Raw genomic sequence first — 20,601 nt, 5'->3', positions numbered from 1 at the left:
AACTTGTTCTTGTTCGATTCATTCTCTGCTAAACTTAAGCCAAATCTTCCCACCTGCAGACACATTTCTTCTGTGAATTGTTGAAATGATAGTGTAGGACGGGATAACTGTCTATTGGAATAGATTGAATGGTGCAGTGTTTTTTTCATATCAAGAAATATCGCAGCCTGCATTTTGGTGACCAGTTAAAATAGATTCGTGATGGTCTGTTCCCAGCATCTCCTTTTAGGGTAACAAAGAAGACGCACAGTATGATACAAGTCACCATGATTACCAGTATCCAAAAAGAGACATGCAGGGTGGGAACATTTCTGGTCTGCCGGGTGTGAGTTGTGTATCCCAGCTCTGTTCTGTAAGGGGCCTCCCTACCTTATGCTTTGTGAAAGCCAAGACTTTCTCAATTTCTTGAGCAACATATTATTTCCATTAAAAGGAAGACAATAATAGAAGGCTCTTTGTATGCTTGAAACTCCCATAGTGTACATTTGCTGAGGTCAATCTTGCCACGCTTTCCATTTTTCAAGAAATGGAATCAAGGAAAAGAGGAAGCAGAGAAGGGAGATTAAGGGAGATGACATCAGTTACTAAGAAAGGAGTTTCTCAACAATATTTGTACCAAACATTTATTTCTGGGCTGTCTTAGCATCAAGAATTATTACTTGTGATTCTTTATCTCAATCCCAGTTTTCCAAAGTTTAAGTTGAGGCTGTTAGCAATGGATTGCCATCCAATTTTTGTTTGCTCATATGTAGAGCGACATATTTTCCCTTTGCAAATAAGTAGATTTGGCCAAGGTAATTAGAATAAGTTCATACGAAGATGTAATGGTAATTTAGAAGCAATGTGCCCTTTATTTGGTTCTCCCACCAATGCCATTCTATTGGCTATTTCAATTTCTTTCTTAAAGTACAAATATGGCATTTCATATAGCCGACTTCAGAACCGTAGGCCGGGAAATACAGGAGGATGCGAACGGTAATGCAGAATAATAGCAAAAATGTCAAGGGCCGTTCTTTGTTGTGTCATTCATGCTGTCTTCTTTTTTCTAGGAAGCACATGAATATTTCACATTTCTGCATCCTCATCCCCTATTCTTCTTGACTAATTTTCAGACTGTCTGAATTTGCATTTCACATGGTAGCTGATTAGGAGATGCCGAGTGCAGCAGTGAAGGCTCAGCAGGCGGTTACCATGGTGACCTTCAGCAGGATTTTAATGATGATACCACTAGTGGTTCGTTGAAGTCGGCCTGCCTGCAGGGCTACTTCACCGCAGCTAAGTGTGAAGTTCGATATTTGGATTCTCAGCCAAGGGGCAAATATCAAAGTCTGGCCCAGATAGAAGGTCTTAGAGTTGGGAAAGGGAAAGAGATTCCACTTTTGACTGACTCTATTATATACTTTCCAGTTTAAAAAAAAAAGATACAAAGCCAAACATGTAATATTTTGTTCTTTTCAAAAAAAAAAGGCAGTGTGATCGTCCATATTGGCTAAATCAGATTTTATGCCTCACTAAAGGAGAGTCGCAGTGCCTTGATAAATATGGAAAATAATTGCTTACTAAAACGGTGAACCCTACAAAATCTTTCAGGCTATGTGATAATGTCACTTGGATCAGTTCTGATATGGAGAATGAGAGAGTTTGAAATACAGACTTGCTGATACATGTATTCTTTTCTTAAAGATGGCATGAGAGAGTTTGAAAATTTTTAAATAAATATTACATAGGATTGTAAGTGGTGAATAACCTAATGTTGTTAATATCCTACATATTTCATTTACAGAGGAAAATTTAGACTAGAAAATCTTTATTATGTACTACTTAAGTAGGAAAGATTCTTAGACAACAGTGCTTATTTATGCTTGGAACTCTGTAAGAGTGAATTTGATCTCTTTGTTAATGGATAGCCAAAACCAAGAATATATAGTCATAAAAATGAACTTTAATAAACTGGCATACTACTTGTGAACACTTCTTTGTTTTTAAGTAAACAATGAAGATGATTTTAATATGTGCTTAGGGACGTCATCCTTTCCACCTTGACTGTAAGCTTTTTGGAGGCAGGGAATGTGTCTGTTATATTGTGTTGTACTCTCCCAAGTGCTTAGTACAGTGCCCTGAACACAGTAAGTGCTCAATAAATTTGATTGATTGATTGATTTTAGAAGTGAATTTCACAAACTGGATTTGTCAAGATTTTCCCAGCTTTGAAATGAAATCCCGATCGCAGGACTGCCATTCAATGGAGATTTTTCAGAATTGGAGATGTCTAAGAATGCATCATTTCAACAATATTGAATGTATCAAGGATTCAGGTTTTTCCAAGTTGGAAACACTTAGACATGTACTTTTCTTGCATATTCAATTGTCGAGAAGGTTCTGTGCATGTAACTATGTACTGCTTTTAGATGAATTCCAATTTTCATTTAAATATGCTTGAGAAAGAGCATTTGGAAATTTTGGTCAAACTGATGCACCTGAGAAGTCTTCTGATATGAAATATGCAATAATTTTGTACAAAATAAGTACCTCTTATCAGTTTCATACCTGAACATTTTACTATTGGAAGCCAGAAAATGTGCAAATAAATAAGAAGTGTTAGCTCAAGACCTGTTTGGGAACTTATCTCCTGACCAGATTTAGTTCTGCAATGCACACCGACTTGGCTCCATTTCTGATAGCTCCGGTGGCTAATGAATTCCCATTTGGGAGCCTAAAGAGCCCTTGCTATCAGTAAATCAGTCAGTGGTATTTATTCAGTGCTTACTGTGTGCATAGCACTGTACTAACTCCCTCCTCCCTTCATATACAACAGATCAACTGCCTCCTCACCTTCAAAGCACCGCACCTTAGTGGAAAGAACACAGTTCGTGGGTTCTAATCCCGGCTCCGCCACATGTCTGCTGTGTGACCTTGGGCAAGTCACTTAACTTTTCGGAGCCTCAGTTACCTCATATGTAAAATGGGGAAGATGACTGTAAGCCCCACGTGGGACAACCTGATCACCTTGTATCCCCCCCAGCGCTTAGAACAGTGCTTTGCACATAGTAAGCGCTTAACAAATTCCGTCATTATTCTTATTATTATTACTTAATCAATCAAGCATATTTATTGAGCGCTTACTGTGTGCAGAGCACTGTACTAAGCGCTTGACTTCACTGAGCCTCAGTTACCTCATCTGTAAAATGGGGATTAAGACTGTGAGCCCCACATGGGACAACCTGATCACCTTGTATCCCCCCCAGCACTTAGAACAGTGTTTTGCACATAGTAAGTGCTTAACAAATGCCATCATTTTTTTTCAAAGCCCCACTAAAATCTCTTCTCTTAATCTTCCCTGACTAAGCTCTCATCTCCCATGTGAAACCTCCCTTCTGCGTCACCTGTACTCTTGGATCTACTCCCCTTAAGCATTTGAAAATTACCCTACCCCAGCCCCACAGCACTTATGTACATATCTTTATATTTTCCCATCTGTAATTTATTTTAATGTCTGTATCCATCTGTAGACTGTAATTTCTTAGTAGGCAGAGATCATAGAGCAGGGGTCTGGGAATCAGAAAGTCATGACCCCGCCACTTGTCTGCTTTGTTACCTTGGGCAAGTCACTTCACTTCTCTGTGCCTCAGTTCCCTCATCTGTAAAATGGGGATTAAGACTGAGAGCCCCAGGTGGGGCAGGGGCTGTGTTCAACCCAATTTGCTTGTAGTCACCCCAGCGCTTAGTAAAGTACCTGGCACATAGAAAGTGCTTAACAAATACTGTAATTACTATCTACTAACTCCTGTATTGTACTTTAGTTAAGCTTAGCTTCAGTACTAGGAGACTGACTTCATTCTAGGACTGCATTGTTTGTGATAATGTCCTACTATTTGATGTTTCTTATAGTCTCTAAGCAACACCAAGTAATCAATCGTTCAATCAATCATATGTATTGAGCCCTTGCTCTGTGCAGAGCACTGTATTAAGTTCTTGGGAGAGTACAATATAACAGAGTTCCCTGCCCACAATGAGCTTACAGTCTAGAGGGGGAGACAGACATTAATATGAATAAATAAATTCCGGATATGTACCTAAGTGCTGTAGGACTGAGGGAGGGGTAAAGGAGCAAATCCAAGTGCAAGGGTGACCCAGAAGGGAAGGGAAGAAGAGGCTTAGTCAAGGAAGGCCTCTTGGAGGAGATGTGCCTTCAATAAGGCTTTTGAAGGTAGGGAAGAGTAGTTGTCTACAGCACCTGAGGGAATTCAATCAATCAATCAATCAATCGTATTTATTGAGTGCTTACTGTGTGCCGAGCACTGTACTAAGCGCTTGGGAAGTACAAGTTGGCAACATATAGAGACAGTCCCTACCCAACAGTGGGCTTACAGTCTAAAAGGGGGAGACAGAGAACAAAACCAAACATACTAACAAAATAAAATAAATAGAATAGATATGTACAAGTAAAATAAATAAATAAATAGAGTAATAAATATGTACAAATATATACATATATACAGGTGCTGTGGGGAAGGGAAGGAGGTAAGATGGGGGGGATGGAGAGGGGGACGAGGGGGAGAGGAAGGAAGGGGCTATTATAGCTGTTATAGCCATAGAGAAGGTTGGACAGCACTATGGCTCTGTCGACCTTCATTTGAGTCCGGAACCTTAGATTGTCTTACTGCCACATTTGGTTGGACAATCTAAAGAACATGCACCATTTGCACAGAAAAGACTGTTTTCTGATTGCTTAGCATTTGCAAGACTTGGTCTTGTTTTTGAATCTGCTTCCTGGTGTATCCCCTTAGTATCAATCGATGCTATCAATTGAGCACGTACTACTGTGTGCAGAGCACTGAACTAATTATGTGTGAGAGAACAATTCAACAGAGTTAGTAGCCGTGTTCCCATCCACAAGGTGCTTTCAGGCTAGTTGGGGAGACATGGTAAAATAAACTTTGGATACGTACCTAAGTACTGTCAGGCTGGGGGTGGGGTGAATATCAAGTCCTTAAAGTGTGTTTCATATAACTATTTATATTATTGTCCATCTCCCTCTCTAGACTGCAGGCTTGTTGTGGGCAGGGAACGTGTCTACCAACTTTGTGACATTATACTCCCTTAATTGTTATACAAAGCATATATACAAAGCACTATACAAAGTGCTTTGCACACACTAAGAAGTCAATAAATATGATTGATTACAAATTCAAGTGCAAGGTTGATGCAGGGGAATATGGAGTGGGGGAAATGAGGGCTTAGTCAGGGAAGGCCTCTTGGAGGAGATGTGCTTTTAACAAGGCTTTGAAGGTAAAGAGAGTGGTGGTCTGTCATCCAAAACAGTATCATTTGGTTCCCAAAGTTTTATCTGGAGAACAGCAATCCTTTCCTACCTGTTGCTCCAAAACGCCAACTACTGTACTTCTTGGTTGGAGACAGTGCTTCTCTCTGTACTCGAAAAAAGTTATTCTTCTCACTGTTTGCACATAATTTACCCTGGTTCAGTTCACTATTCAGTAGGCTTGGCAGACCAATCATTCATTCTCTTCACATGTCTTGTCTGGAGAAGCTATGAGGACTCAAGGTTCAGACCATAGTAAAGATCATTGAAGCTGAAGCAGTGTCAAAGGAATATGGTATGCTTTTCGGTCACTATTTTGAAAAGAAGAGGACGTATTAAACAACCAAATGAACGTAACACTATTATAAATTTAGTTTCATTTTACAGAAAATTCTAAAACACCATCTACGTTTCGACGTTGTCTTATTTCTTCTGAATTTCCATAAAACAGCCCTTTTACTCTGAAATAAACAAAAGCCAGTAAACTTGTTAAAAATTTATCTAAGGCTCATTGGCCTTTCATGAATATACGTAGGTTCTCACTTTAGGTCGCATATTGAAAGATGAGGTATCTTTTGCAAGCTGAGACCGGTGTAATTATTATAGTTGTCCAAGTTGGAGCATTTTTGTTGTGGAATTCCTTGAAAAATAGTATAAGGATCCTGGAATAATTACATTTTGAACTCTCTGTGGTCAGGGTTTTTGTTCTCTGTTGTGTGTGTTCCTTTTCTCAGCACCTATTACTGTTCTTGGTATTAAGCAAATATTCAAATATTTTGTATAGCCATCCTTTGGTTTTAAAGGTAACTATTAATAGTAACTTCTTATCTGTGCATGCAAGGATGTCTGTCAAAACCGATGCTGGACTGACACTCTTTTCACATTGTTTACAAGGGTAAACCCTCTCTACCCTAGTGAGTTTTTTCCAGAAGTAGTTATAATAGTAGTAGTAATAGTCATCATAAAACTACGAGCCCCACATGGGACAGGGGCTGTGTCCCACCCTATTTGCTTGTATCCACCCCAGTGCTTAGTACAGTGCCTGGTAAATAGAAAGTGCTTAACAAATACCACAACTATTATTAGTAGTAGTAGTAGCAATAGTGGTAAGTAATAGAATTTTTAGTCACCCACTGGATGCAAGGTAAGCACTTAACAAATACCACAATTATTATTAGTAGTAGTGGTAGTAATAGTACTATTTTTTAGTCATATCCTTTCCATAAGAGTGAGAGTTGAAAACCACAGCAGGTTTTCAGACCTTCAGCTTGGTCAGTGGCTTGACGCTATGTCTTAAAGTCTGCTGAAAGTAGCACTGGCCATTTTTATTTGTTTTTTGTGTCTTTTTATGCATCACGAGATGCTATTCTGCCTTAATAGCAGAATTTGATGGCTGTTTTTGAAAACCTTTGATTACATGTGGTGTTTTCCAGGTGTAGGCAAGTACTTCACCTCTACTTTATTCTGATTAATTATCAGACAAGATTGACTAACATGTCTCATTTCCTTCCATTTCCTTTTTAAAGTGCTCTTTCCCCAAAGCAAAGGATTTCTGGTAATCCTTGCACTTGTAGGCTTTGTTGCTTCCCCCCCCGTCCCCCAGCTAAATGTAAACTTCTAGAAAAGATTAATGGAGATGAAAATTTTAAAGTTATTTAACAAGTTTAATTTTGTGCTAAGATCTCACTGCTAATCAGTTCTCAGCCAAGGAGATGTGTTATCTTTCAATGCCTGCTTCTGTGAGGCACCCAGTGGTGTGAAAGCCAACAAAAATTTACTAAACAAAGAAAATCACAATGACATCATTAAACCTCCTAATACTATGCTATAAGCAGTAGTCTGATCATCATCAAGAGAAGCAGGTGGATCAGTGGAAAGAGTCCGGGCTTGGGAACCAGAGGTCATGGGTTCTAATCCCGGCTCCGCCACTTGTCAGCTGTGTTTCTTCGGGCAAGTCATTTAACTTCTCTGTGCCTCAGTTACCTCATCTGTAAAACGGGGATTAAGACTGTGAGCCCCATGTGGGACAACCTGATTACCTTGTATCTCCCCCAGCGCTTAGAACAGTACCTTGCACATGGTAAGCACTTAACAAATGCCGCCATTATTATTATTATCAACAGTATTTATTGAGTACTTACTATGTGCCGAGCACTGTACTAAGCACTTGGGAGAGCACAGTAAAACAGAATTGGTAGACCCATTCCCTGTAGTTTGATGAGGGGAATGGCATTTTTAGGCAATGAGCTAATGTGAAACAGTTGACATCACAGCCTTGAGAGGAAGAAGGCTTCCGGAAAAAGAGCAGCTCACAGAAATGGGTACAGAAGAGGCCTTCCTTTATCAATCGTATTTATTGAGCGCTTACTATGTGCAGAGCACTGTACTAAGCGCTTGGTTAGCGCTTGGTTAATTCCTTTAGAACCATAGAGAAGCAGCGTGGCTCAGTGGAAAGAACACGGACTTTGGAGTCAGAGGTCATGGGTTCAAATCCCGGCTCCGCCACTTGTCAGCTGTGTGACTTTGGGCAAGTCACTTAACTTCCCTGGGCCTCAGTTCCCTCATCTGTAAAATGGGGATGAAGACTGTGAGCCCGCCGTGGGACAACCTGATCACCTTGTATCCTCCCCAGTGCTTAGAACAGTGCCTTGCACATAGTAAGTGCTTAATAAATACCATAATTATTATTATTAACTTCCCTGTCTTGAACAAAGGCTCATAAAAATAGGCTGCATAGTCAGACAATTGCATGTCACAAACCTTTCTGATCTATCAGGAAGGGTTTAATGATCATAGTAATAATAAAAATAGTGGTATTTGTTAAGCACTTACTATGTGCCCGGCACTGTACTAAGCTCTGGGGTGGATACAAGCAAATGGGGTTGGACACGGTCCCTGTCCCACCTGGGGCTCACAGTCTCGATCCCCATTTTACGGATGAGGTAACGGAGGCACAGAATAGTTAAGTGACTTGTCCAAGGTCACACAGGAGTCCAGAGCTTAGTACAGTCCCTGGCACATAGAGCTTAGTAAATACCAGAATTATTAAGTGGTGGAGCCGGGATTAGAACCCATGACCTTCTGATTCCCAGGCCCGTGCTCTCCCCACTACATCATGCTGCTTCTATGCTGTTTATGCTGGTCTGTGCTGCTTCCATTACACCATGCTGCTTATGATTTAGAAATCATAAACTTATTTCTAAAGCAGAAACCCTGGGGGAGATCAACACTGCATATGCCTCTTCCGTGACTGATGTCAATGGGAAATTTCTTTATGGACCAAGGCAGATTTTTTGCAGCAGGACCAATGTCTGATATATTGACTAGTGGACAGTGCTGTCAAAAGAGAAAAATCACTGAATGATGTGGGGTTGGTAAATTAAACAACAGTGAACTACTCCTCTTCTTTGAATTTGCCAGTCATCAGCTATGAATAATTAATAGTCTTCTGCTGAATACTATAAAGCTATATACAATATCTAATATTTAAATATGACAAGCAGCATGGCCTGCTCTTCCCACCTTCAACCACCCCAGCGTTTAGTACAGTGCCTAGCACATAGTAAGTACTTAACAAATGCCATAATTATTATTCTATTCACAGCCTTATCGAAGGCTCATCTCCTCTAGGAGGCCTTCCCCGATTAAGCTCCCCCTTTCCTCTTCTTCCATTTTCTTCTGCTTCTCCCTGACTTACTCCCTTTGTTCTCCGCCCCCCATCCTCGCCTCAGAGCAGTTATTTACCTATCTGTAATTTATTTATTTATATTAATGTCTGTCTCTCCCCATCTAGACTGTAAGCTCATTGTGGGCAGGGAATGTGTCTGTTTATTTTTGTATCGTACGTTCCCAAGTGCTTAGTTCAGTGCTCTGCACACAATAATCTCTCAGTAAATGTGACTGAATGAATGTCCTTCTAGACTCTGAGCCGGTTGTTGGGTAGGGATCGTCTCTAAATGTTGCCGACTTGTACTTCCCAAGCACTTACTACAGTGCTCTGCCCACAGTAAGTGCTCAATAAATACGATTGAATGAATGAATGAATGAATAATGGGTAAAGCACAGATTTGAGAGTTAGAAGGACCTGGGTTCTAATCCCTTAGGGAAATCACTCAACTTCTCTGTGCCTCAGTTACCTCTTCTGTAAAGTGGGGATAAAGACTGTAAGCCCCATGTGGGACAGGGCCTGTGTTCAACCTGATTAGCTTGTATCTACCCACCGCACCTGTATATATGTATATATGTTTGTACGTATTTATTGCTCTATTTATTTTACTTGTACATATTTATTCTATTTATTTTATTTTGTTAATATGTCTTGTTTTGTTGTCTGTCTCCCCCTTCTAGACTGTGAGCCCGCTGTTGTGTAGGGACCATCTCTAGATGTTGCCAACCTGTACTTCCCTAGCGCTTAGTACAGTGCTCTGCACACAGTAAGCGCTCAATAAATACAATTGAATGAATGAATGAACACTTAGTAGAGTGCCTGGCACATAGTAAGTACTTAACAAATGCCATTAAAAAAATATTTGCTTTATGTAGAGTGCAGTAATGGGCACTGAGGAAGGGGAAAAATGAGACAATAGAAGACACAGAACGTGCCTTTGAGGAGCTCATACTGTAATTCCAGAGACTATATAACATATCAAATATTCTTTATAACAAAAATTTAGGTGTGCCCAAGAGCTGAATAGTATTTAATTATGTCGTCTTTAAACAGTGAGATTAGGAGGCTGTCCATATTAGAGAGCCTAATGTGGCCTAATGGGAAGAGCACAGGCCTGGGGGCCATATGACCTGAGTTCTAGTTCTGGTTCCTCCTCTTCCCTGTTGTGTGACCATGGACAAGTAACTTAACTTCATCAGGCCCTAATTTCCTCATCTGTAAAATGGGGATTTAATATCAGTTTTCATTCCCAGACTGAGCCCCTTCCTTCCTCCTCTTCTTTCCTTCCTTCCTCTCCCCCTCGTCTCCCTCTCCATCCCCCCATCTTACCTCCCTCCCTTCCCCACAGCACCTGTATATATGTATATATGTTTGTACATATTTTTTTACTCTATTTATTTATTTAATTTATTTGTACATACCTATTCTATTTATTTTATTTTGTTAGTATGTTTGGTTTTGTTCTGTGTCTCCCCCTTTTAGACTGTGAGCCCGCTGTTGGGTAGGGACTGTCCCTATATGTTGCCAATTTGTACTTCCCAAGTGCTTAGTACAGTGCTCTGCACATAGTAAGCACTCAATAAATATGATTGATGATGATGATGATGATGATTCCCTCTAACACTGTGAGTCCCACTGTGGTACGGGGAATGTGTCCGATCTGCGTATATTATATTCATTCAGTTGTGTTTATTGAGCACTTACTGTGTGCAGACCCCTCTCAGGGTCACATCTGGAGAGTTTCCAGGACTCTACCAGTCTCGGCTGAGGACGGGAGAACCAAGCAGACGCCTACCCATTTCATTTCTAGCTTGGGCAGCGGCTAGCGAATTGAAGGTGAGCCCCCTTTTAGACTGTGAGCCCACTGTTGGGTAGGGACTGTCTCTATATGTTGCCAATTTGTACTTCCCAAGCGCTTAATACAGTTCTCTGCACATAATAAGCGCTCAATAAATACGATTGATGATGATGATGATGATGAAGGCAATTTGCTACAAGTCAAAACTCACCCATGCTGGGGAGCAGCAGCATGGGAGAGCGTCCAGAGCAGAGACTCGATTTTACCGCGCGGACGAAGGCAATGGTAAATCACTTCCAGATTTTTAACAAGAAAACTCTATGAATACACTACCAGAACGATTGCAGATGGAGAGCGGGGAAGTCTGAGACAGTTGTGTCTGTGGTGTCGCTATGGATTGGAAAAGACAAGGCTGTGTGCAGAGCACTGTACTAAGTGCTTAGGAGAGTACGGTATATCAAAAAACAGTCACATTCCTTGTCCACAACTCCCCAGCACTTGGTAGAGCTCTTGACACACAGTAAGTGCTTAACAAATACCACGATTATTATTATAAGGTGTTCTGGGTGGTTTTGAGTGTGGAACTATTACCTAATATGTTTCACTGACAATAAAGCCAATTCAAGTTGACATTCAAACTAACCTCGTGGTTGAATGTCACTGTAATACTTGAAAAAAGATTGAACTTAGTTGAATAATTTATTAAGAGAATTCTACACTAATACAATAAAGAGGAAAAGAATTAAGTTCCCTATTGAAAGCCCCCAAAGCAAGCTAATTCATTTAAATACTATCGGGAGAGGAGAGAGTTTATTTTGACTTGATACAGGTTCCCCCATTAGACTGTAAGCTTATTATGGGCAGGGAATGCGTCTCTTAATTCTGTTGTTGATACAGATTCCCCCATTAGACTGTAAGCTTATTATGCGCAGGGAATGTGTCTGTTAATTCTGTTGTTGATACAGATTCCCCCATTAGTCTGTAAGCTTATTATGCGCAGGGAATGCATCTGTTAATTCGGTTGTACTCTCCAGGTGCTTAGTACAGTGCTCTGCACATAGTGCTCAATAAACGCGTACTTAAGCAACTATTCAGTCCAGGAATAATGCACTACGGAAGAGGGAAATAATAGGAGAAATAGGAGAAATAATTTAATTTACAGCTTCTTAAACACCCTCCCACCCGCCAGACACACTCGCCATTTAGCAAAGGGGGGCTGATTATGAATCTCTGAACCCCACCCGGATAATTAGGTAGAACTGTTAACCTGAGGACATGCTTAAAGGGTATAGGTTATAAAAGAGATATAAAAGAAAACCCAGAGAGATAAGCTCTTGGGACTGTGAATAGATGATCATATCCCCTCTCATGCTTGCCAAGGGGGCCGCCTGAAAAAGTAAGAGGGGAAGTCCGTACCTCTCACTTGTATTTTGTTATGGGCAGAGAATGTGTCTTCTTTTGTTATATTGTCCTCTTCCAAGCACTTAGTGCAGTGCTCTGCACACGGTAAATGCTTAATAAATAGGATTGATTGACTGATTTCCCAAGTGCTGCATACGTGTGGTACTCAGCTCACTTGCCCTGTTGTCTGTCAGTGAGCCCATCGTATTTATTGAGCGCTTACTATGTGCAGAGCGCTGTACTAAGCACTTAGAAGAGGACAGTATAACAGACACATTCCCCACCCACATCGAATTTACAGTCTAGAGGGAGAGACAGACCCTGCTCCTCTTCCTCCAGTATCCTGTCACTACTTAGTTTTTAGACTGTGAGCCCACTGTTGGGTAGGGACTGTCTACATGTTGCCAACTTGTACTTCCCAAGCGCTTAGTACAGTGCTCTGCACACAGTAAGCGCTCAATAAATACGATTGACTGATTAGTTCATCCTGGCCAGGCTGACAGCCCAAGCCAGAGGCCCCTCTTGCCTCCTGCCCCAGTGAGGATCAGCTATCTGGAGCCAATAATAACAATTATAATAATAATGATACTTATGGTATTTAAGTACTTACTACGTGTGAGGTACTGTATAATCGCTGGGGTGGAAAGAAAGAGTAGCATGGCATAGTGGATAGAGCATGGGCCTGGAAGTGAGAAAGTCATGGGTTCTAATCCCAGCTCCACCACTTGTCTGCTGTGTGACCTTGGGCAAGTCACTTCACTTCTCTGTGCCTCAGTTACCTCAACTGTGAGGCCCACACAGGACAGGGACTGTGTCCAACCCAATTTGCCTGTATCCACCCCAGCACTTAGTATAGTGTCTGGCCTGTAATCAGTGCTTAGCAAATGCCAGAATTATTATTGTTATTATCATTATTATTACGTGCAAATTGGGTTGGACACAGCCCCTGTCTCACGTGGGGCTCACAGTCTCAATCCCCATTTTACAGATGAGGTAACTGAGGCCCAGAGAAGTGACTTCCCGAAGGCCACGCAGCAGACAAGTGGAGGAGCCAGGATTAGAACCCATGACTTGGCTCCCAGGCCCGTGCTCTGTCATTCATTCATTCATTCATTCAAACGTATTTATTCATTCAATCGTATTTATTGAGTGCTTACTGTGTGCAGAGCACTGTATTAAGCGCTTGGGAAGTACAAGTTGGTAACATATAGAGACGGTCCCTACCCAACAACGGGCTCACAGTCTAGAAGGGGGAGACAAGACAACAAAACAACACATATTAACAAAATAAAATAAATAGAATAGTAAATATGTACAAGTAAAATAGAGTAATAAATCTGTACAAACATATATACAGGTGCTGTGGGGAGGGGAAGGAGGTAGGGCGGGGGGGGGATGGGGATGTCCACTGCGCATGCTGCTTCTCATTGCGCTCCTTCTTGACGCTTCCAGTGTGTGAACGGCAGCAGAGCATGAGCTGTGGCAGCTCTGACTCGGTTGGCTATCCTCTCCCCGCTGCCGCCTCTACTACCGCAGCTGCTGCTGCTTCTCAAGGAGAGGAGCGGGAGAGCAGGAAGCAGCGCCAGGCAGAAAACGGGACCATCTCTCCTTGGGAAAAGCAAACTAACTGTCTATCCATGAAGGAATTAATTCCAAATGCTGCCCTTTAATTCCAGATACCATGGGATCTTTCAGAACCATGAAATTTGCTTGGATCCTGCGGCCGAGCCCTTGCCCACCTTCTCCCGGCCTGGAATCCCCCCACTCCCCCCACCTTTATATTCAACAGACCACCGCTCTCCACCCTCAAAACCCTCCAAAAATCATCATTCCTCCGAGAGGCATTGCCAAACTAAACCCTCATTTCCCCTACTCCCGCTCCCTTCTGTGTCACTCTTGTACCTAGATTTGTTCTGTTTAAGCACTTAATATTCACACCACTCTCATTCCTATAGCACTTATGTACATAACCGAAATGTCTCTCCTCCTTTAATAATAATAATAATAATAATAATAATAATAATAATGATAATAATGGCATTTGTTAAGCGCTATGTGCAAAGCACTGTTCTAAGCACTGGAGAGGATACAAGGTGATCAGGTTGTCCCACGGGGGGCTCACAGTCTTCATCCCCATTTTACAGATGAGGTCACTGAGGCCCAGAGAAGTTAAATGACTTGCCCAAAGGCACACAGCTGACAGTTGGCGGAGTCAGGATTTGAACCCATGACCTCAGATTCCAAAGCCCGTGCTCTTTCCATTGAGCCACGCTGCTTCTCTTATAATAATGGCATTTTTTTTAAAAGCACTTACTATGTGCAAAGCAGTGTTCTGAGCGCTGGGGAGGTTACAAGGTGATCAGGTTGTCCCCCGGGGGGCTCACAGTCTTCATCCCCATTTTACAGTTGAGGTCACTGAGGCCCAGAGAAGTGAAGTGACTTGCCCAAAGTCACACAGCTGACAAGTGGTGGAGCCGGGATTTGAACCCATGACCTCTGACTCCAAAGCCCGGGCTCCTTCCACTGAGCCACGCTGCTTCTCTGTGAAGAGAACTTGTCTACCTACCCTTTTTTATGGTACCCTCCAAGCACCTAGTACAGTACACAGTAAGTGCTCAATAAATACCACTGATGGATTGAGGGTCAACCACCTTCTGTACCTCACAATATATGATTATCCTGATAAGAAATATAGATCTTTTCTTACCTCGCATTTAGATCATGGTACCTTCAATGATCGATCAGTGGTGTGGCTGGATTCTCTGGCTAAATATTCATTTTGAGTATGCACCTTAAAACACCGAAGGGCAGTGTTCTTTAATGTTAGACCCAGTTTGGGGTAATAAAATCAACGTCCTTGGGTAGATGGAAATCGGGCATTTCTGGGAGGCTGACATTATATATAATTGGTCTCAGAGGGATTAAAATGGGGGTGGGAAAGAAACAATACCAAAAGAACCACTCTTTAACATTCTAGTGAGAATTGTGGTAGTGACCTGAAGCCAAACCGTATAACCGCCCCCTCTCCCTCCACCCCAAAATTATTCTCTGTACGTGACTGGACCTGATGGGTAATTGGATAATTGACTGAACTCAATGGGTTATTGCCCTTACTATAGGAGTTGAATCTCTGCCCTTTCTTAGATTTTTGAACAGATCCACTCAGTTTAATAAGAAGTTCGTGTTTGAAGAGCTAACCCTAACAAAAATAAATTAATTTTCTTTCAGATTACAAAGAAAAAACCCTGAAGTGTATTAGAGCTGATGGTTTTTTTGTTACTGTGACACACCTGTAGCTATTTAAATTTATTAGAGAACCACTTTGAGTCTGTATCATTTTAAATCAATTTTTTCCATGTAAAGCATTTTAAATTGGCCATGGATTCACAGGGTACTGGTAGCTTCGTTGGTCAAATTCAGCCTGCTGAAAGAGGCAGGTGCTTGGATATCTATCAAATATTGTGTCCAAATCACAAGTGTTTATATTTTTCATTTCTGATTCTAAAATGGCTCTCTGTATTTGAATACTTGAACTCTATCACCTAAATATAGCCTATATTTAATTGGATGCTTAATCTATGTTTTTTTAAAGCAAAAATAACACTGAAGACATTTATGAAGTAAATGCAAGGAACAACATGCAAATTAGGTCAGAGAATTTTTGTTGCCGTAGAAACCATGAATTTTTTACTTATTCTTGACAGGTTTATATTTTCAGTATGCATTCATTTTGAAACAGCAACCCTACATTTTACAGAGTAACTGAAGAAGTTCATTCCTCACACATTAGTAGTTTCTTTTCAGTTTGAGGAGTAAACTTTGTATAGGAAATCAGTCAGTCAGTCAGTCATATTTATTGAGTGCTTACTGTGTGCATAGCACTGTACTAAGCGCTTGGGAGAGTACAATACTACAATAGAGCAGACACATTCCCTGCCCACAACTAGCATACAGTCTAGAGCGGGAGTTGGACATTAATAAAAATAAATTACAGATATGTACATAAGTACCGTGGGGCAAGGAGGAGGGGGATGAATAAAGGGAGGAAGTCAGGGTGCCACAGAAGGGAGTGGGAGAAGAGGAAAGGAGGGCCTAATTAGGGAAAGCCTTTTGGAGGAGATGTGCCTTTAATAAGGTATTGAAGTTGGGGAGAGTCTGTCTGTGGGATGCGAGGAGGGAGAGCAATTTCTTCGCACAAACATGACCACACCTACTACTGCCTTAATGATATTTGATTTCCCATGACCATCGTTTTTACGGTGTGGAGATTGTCAGGCCAGAATTAAAGGAAACACTCCTGCTCTGTGAATCTTAACTTGACCTGACCTAAAGGAATACTTTTTCTGGTCTTACCATTGTTTCTGACTTGATCTTTTAAATCAATCTTCCCTCAAGGACCTATGACAAAGTCCTCTATTCCTTTTGAAAAATTAGTTCAGGTTATTTTCAGCCTGAAAAAAATCAAGAAATCATTTGCATAGGTCATATGACTGTGCAAATAAGATGTTTACTGTTAATAATTGAGTCCATTTTAAGACTTCCTCTCCATCCAAACTGCTGCCACTTGACATATCCCATCTCTACTGCAGCGTCAGACTCCTTGCAGGCCTCTCTGTCCCGAGTGCCTCACCTCTCTAGCCCATACTTAACTTTAGCTCACTTTGTAAATCATCATCCTGGGCATTTCTCCCCACTCTTCAAAAACCTCCAGTTATCCATCTTTCACTGTGTCAAGCAGAAATGTCTCACTCTCAGCTCTAAGACCCCCAGTTAGCTTCTTCCTATGTAGCTTCACTTCTCTTTCACTTCAACCCACCCCACACACTTCACTCTCCCAAACTTATTACCAGGCCTCGGTCTCGCCATCGGATATGAGGAAGGTGGGTATTTCAGGCTAGAGGCAAGACATGGGCAATGGTTGGCGGGAGAGTGGCAGGGTGAGTTAGGAGGGGACAGGGTGGTTGAGTGCTTTAAATCCAATGGTGAGGAGTTTCTCTTCGTTGCTGAGGTGGATGGGCAACCACCGGAGGTTGTTGAGGAGTGGGGAAATGTGCACTGAATGTCTCTGTGGAAAAAATGATCCGGGCAGCAGAGTGGAGTATGGACTGGAGTGGGGAATGTGTCTACCAATACTGCTGGATTGTACTCTCCCAAACACTTAGTACAGTGCTCTGCACAGAATAAGCACTCAATAAATACCATTCATGATGATGACGATGATAATGACAGTAATTGTGACATTTGTTAAGTGATTACTGCAAACACAGTCCCTGTCCCACATGGGGCTCACAGAGTCCAGGGTGAGAGAACAGGTATTTAATCCCCATTTTTGGATGAGGAACCTGAAGCACAGAAAAGTTAAGTGACTCACTCAGGATCACACAGCAAGTAAGTGGCTGACCCAGGACGAGAACCCAGGTACCCCAATCCCAGGCCCGTACTCTTTCCAATAGTCTACACTACCTTAGACTCAATGAAACAAAATTGCTGTGTACATAGTCATTCATTCATTCAATCGTACTTATTGAGCACTTACTGTGTGCAGAGCACTGTACTAAGTGCTTGGGAAGTCCAAGTTGGCAACATATAGAGACGATCCCTACCCAGCAGTTGGCTCACAGTCTAGAAGATCAGTTGGATAGTTAGAAAACAGTGGGAAAAGTCTGAATCAAGAATCAATCAATGGTATTTATTTATTTTTATGGCAATTAAGTGCTTACAATATTGCAGGCACTGTACTAAGTACTGGGGTAGATAGAAGATAATTGAGTTGGACGCAGTCCTTGTCCCACATAGCATTTACAGTCTTAGTCCCATTTTCCAGACGAAGTAAAATTCATTTTCCACAGAGAAGTGAAGTGACTTGCCCAAGGTCACACAGCAGACAAGTGGCAGAGCTGGGATGAGATCCCAGGGGATCTGACTTTCAGTCCCGTGCTCTTTTTTTAGGCCTCTCTGCTTCCCTTTATTGAGCTCTTACTGTATTTAGACACTGTACTGAACCCTTGGGAAAGCACAGTACAACAGAGTTGATCAGTCAGTCAGTCATTCTTATTTTTTGAGTGCTTACTATGTGCAGAGCACTGTACTAAGCCCTTAGGGGAGTACAACGTGACAATAAACAGAGACATTCCCTGCCCACAATGAGCTTTTAGTCTAGAGAAGAGCATATAGTCTAGAGTCCTCGTCACTTTACTCAGGCTCTACCTGTGCTTTACCCGTGCTCTTATCAAAGGGTACTGGGAACCCAGGGGCATGGTCACCCCGAAAACTGTCCCTCACCCCTCCCCACCCTCTTCTCTGGGGGGAAAGGAGTGGTTTTCTCAGCCTTGTCTAGGTCTTTTAACTTCCCGTCCCATGCTCTTTCCACTAGGTCATGCTGCTTTCCAGTGAGATTGTTATATACAGTGTCACAAAGACATCAGGGTTAGGCAAAGCAGTATTAAGAGAAAACATCAAAATAAAACAAAAATTCTGTTTAAGCAGACACGGGTTAAGACAGAAAATAACTAACAATTGATTTTCATTGCCTGGGGAATGTAGCCCACATTAGTGGACTTGCATGCTTATGGAAGAGAAAACTGCATTCATAAAAATTTAGGACCAAATTCACCCAAATAAGACTAGATAAATCTGGGAGAATTCCCAGTCAATCAACTCTAAATAGAGCACAAGTGTAGGGAGAGTACAATAAAAGTGGGAAGCACAATTCCTGCCCACAAGGAGCATATAATCTAATGGGGGAGACAAAAAATGATTTGCAAATTTGAATAATAAACAGTTCAAGTAGTAGAATATATAGATCAGTCTGTACAATGAGAGATCGTGAGTGCTTAAGTACTGAGCTAACAACTGAAAGGATATGACTTGAGGAAAAGAAAAATATATTTGGGAAAGCCTCCTTGAGGAAGTGGGCTTTCAATAATAGTAATAGTAATGATAATAATAATAAGGATAATAGTAATAATTGTGGTATTTGTTAAGTGTTTACTGTGTGTGAGGCACTGTACTAAGCCTCCTTGAGGAGGTGGGCTTTCAATAATAGTAATAGTAATGATAATAATAATAAGGATAATAGTAATAATTGTGGTATTTGTTAAGCGTTTACTGTGTGTGAGGCACTGTACTAAGCCCCGGGGGAGCTACAAGCTAATCAGGTCAGTCAGAGTCCCTGTCCCACATGGGGCTCACCGTCTCTTAATCCCCATTTTACAGATGAGGTAACTGAGGGAAAGAGAAGTGACTTACCCAAGGTAGGTGGGCTTTGACAGTGGGGAGAGCTGCGGTTGGACAAAACAACAATTAAGTGAATTAAGTTTCAGAAATGGTAGTGTCAGAAACGCACAGCGAGAAGGTGAGTTTAGGAGGAATGGAGAGCGCGAACTGGACAGAGCGGGAGTTGTTTAATGAAGAGAATGGCTAAGTAGGACGTTGAGGGTCGGGGAGTTGTGTACGCGACAGGGGTGTGAGTTAAATAGGAGGTGTTTGGTGGGTTATGAATGCATCTGGACATACTATCAGATCTACCTATCCCTAGTAGAAGGGTTGAATTGCCACCCAACATGGCACTGTGCCCCATGATTGACGTCTGCCAGTGATATAATAAAATAATAATGAATAATTACTATCATTCATTCAGTTGTATTTATTATACTTTGGCTGCTTTGTGATGATGATGACAATGGTATTTGTTAAGCGTTTACTATATGCTGCCCAGCACTGTTCTAAGCGCTGGGTTAGATACAAGGTAATCTGGTTGTCCCACGTGAGGCTCAGCGTCTTAGTCCCCATTTTCCAGATGAGGTAACTGAGGCACAGAGAAGTGAAGTGACTTGCCCAGGGTCACACAGCAGACAAGTGGCAGAGCCGGGATTAGAACCCACGACCTCTGACTCCCAAGCCCGGGCTCTTTCCACTGAGCCATGCTGATCCTCGCAGATTTGTGGAGAGGGAACCTGCCAGCTCTGGTGTATCATATTGTCCCAATAATAATAATAATAATAATAATAAAAATAATAATAATGGCACTTATTAAGCGCTTACTATGTGCAAAGCACTGTTCTAAGCGCTGGGGAGGTTACAAGGTGATCAGGTTGTCCCACGGGGGGCTCACAGTCAATCCCCATTTTACAGATGAGTTAACTGAGGCACAAAGAAGTTAAGTGACTTGCCCAAAGTCATCATCATCATCATCATCATCATCAATCGTATTTATTGAGCGCTTGCTATGTGCAGAGCACTGTACTAAGCGCTTGGGAAGTGCAAATTGGCAACATATAGAGACAGTCCCTACCCAACAGTGGGCTCACAGTCTAAAAGGGGAAGACAGAGAACAAAACCAAACATACTAACAAAATAAAATAAATAGAATAGATATGTACAAGTAAAATAAATAAATTAATTAATAGAGTAATA

General features: G+C 41.6%; 1 protein-coding gene across 3 annotated transcripts in view; it reads left to right on the top strand.

Annotated features, from left to right (window-relative positions):
* NEK7 (NIMA related kinase 7) overlaps positions 1-20,601 on the top strand; it is a 176,622-nt gene that overhangs the window by 150,559 nt on the left and 5,462 nt on the right. The gene's annotated exons all lie outside the window — the stretch shown is intronic.

Source organism: Tachyglossus aculeatus, chromosome 4 (genome assembly GCF_015852505.1).
Source record: "Tachyglossus aculeatus isolate mTacAcu1 chromosome 4, mTacAcu1.pri, whole genome shotgun sequence".
Lineage (NCBI taxonomy): Eukaryota > Metazoa > Chordata > Mammalia > Monotremata > Tachyglossidae > Tachyglossus > Tachyglossus aculeatus.
Note: the sequence above shows the minus strand (reverse complement) of the source record. Positions and strands in the feature narration are given on the sequence as shown.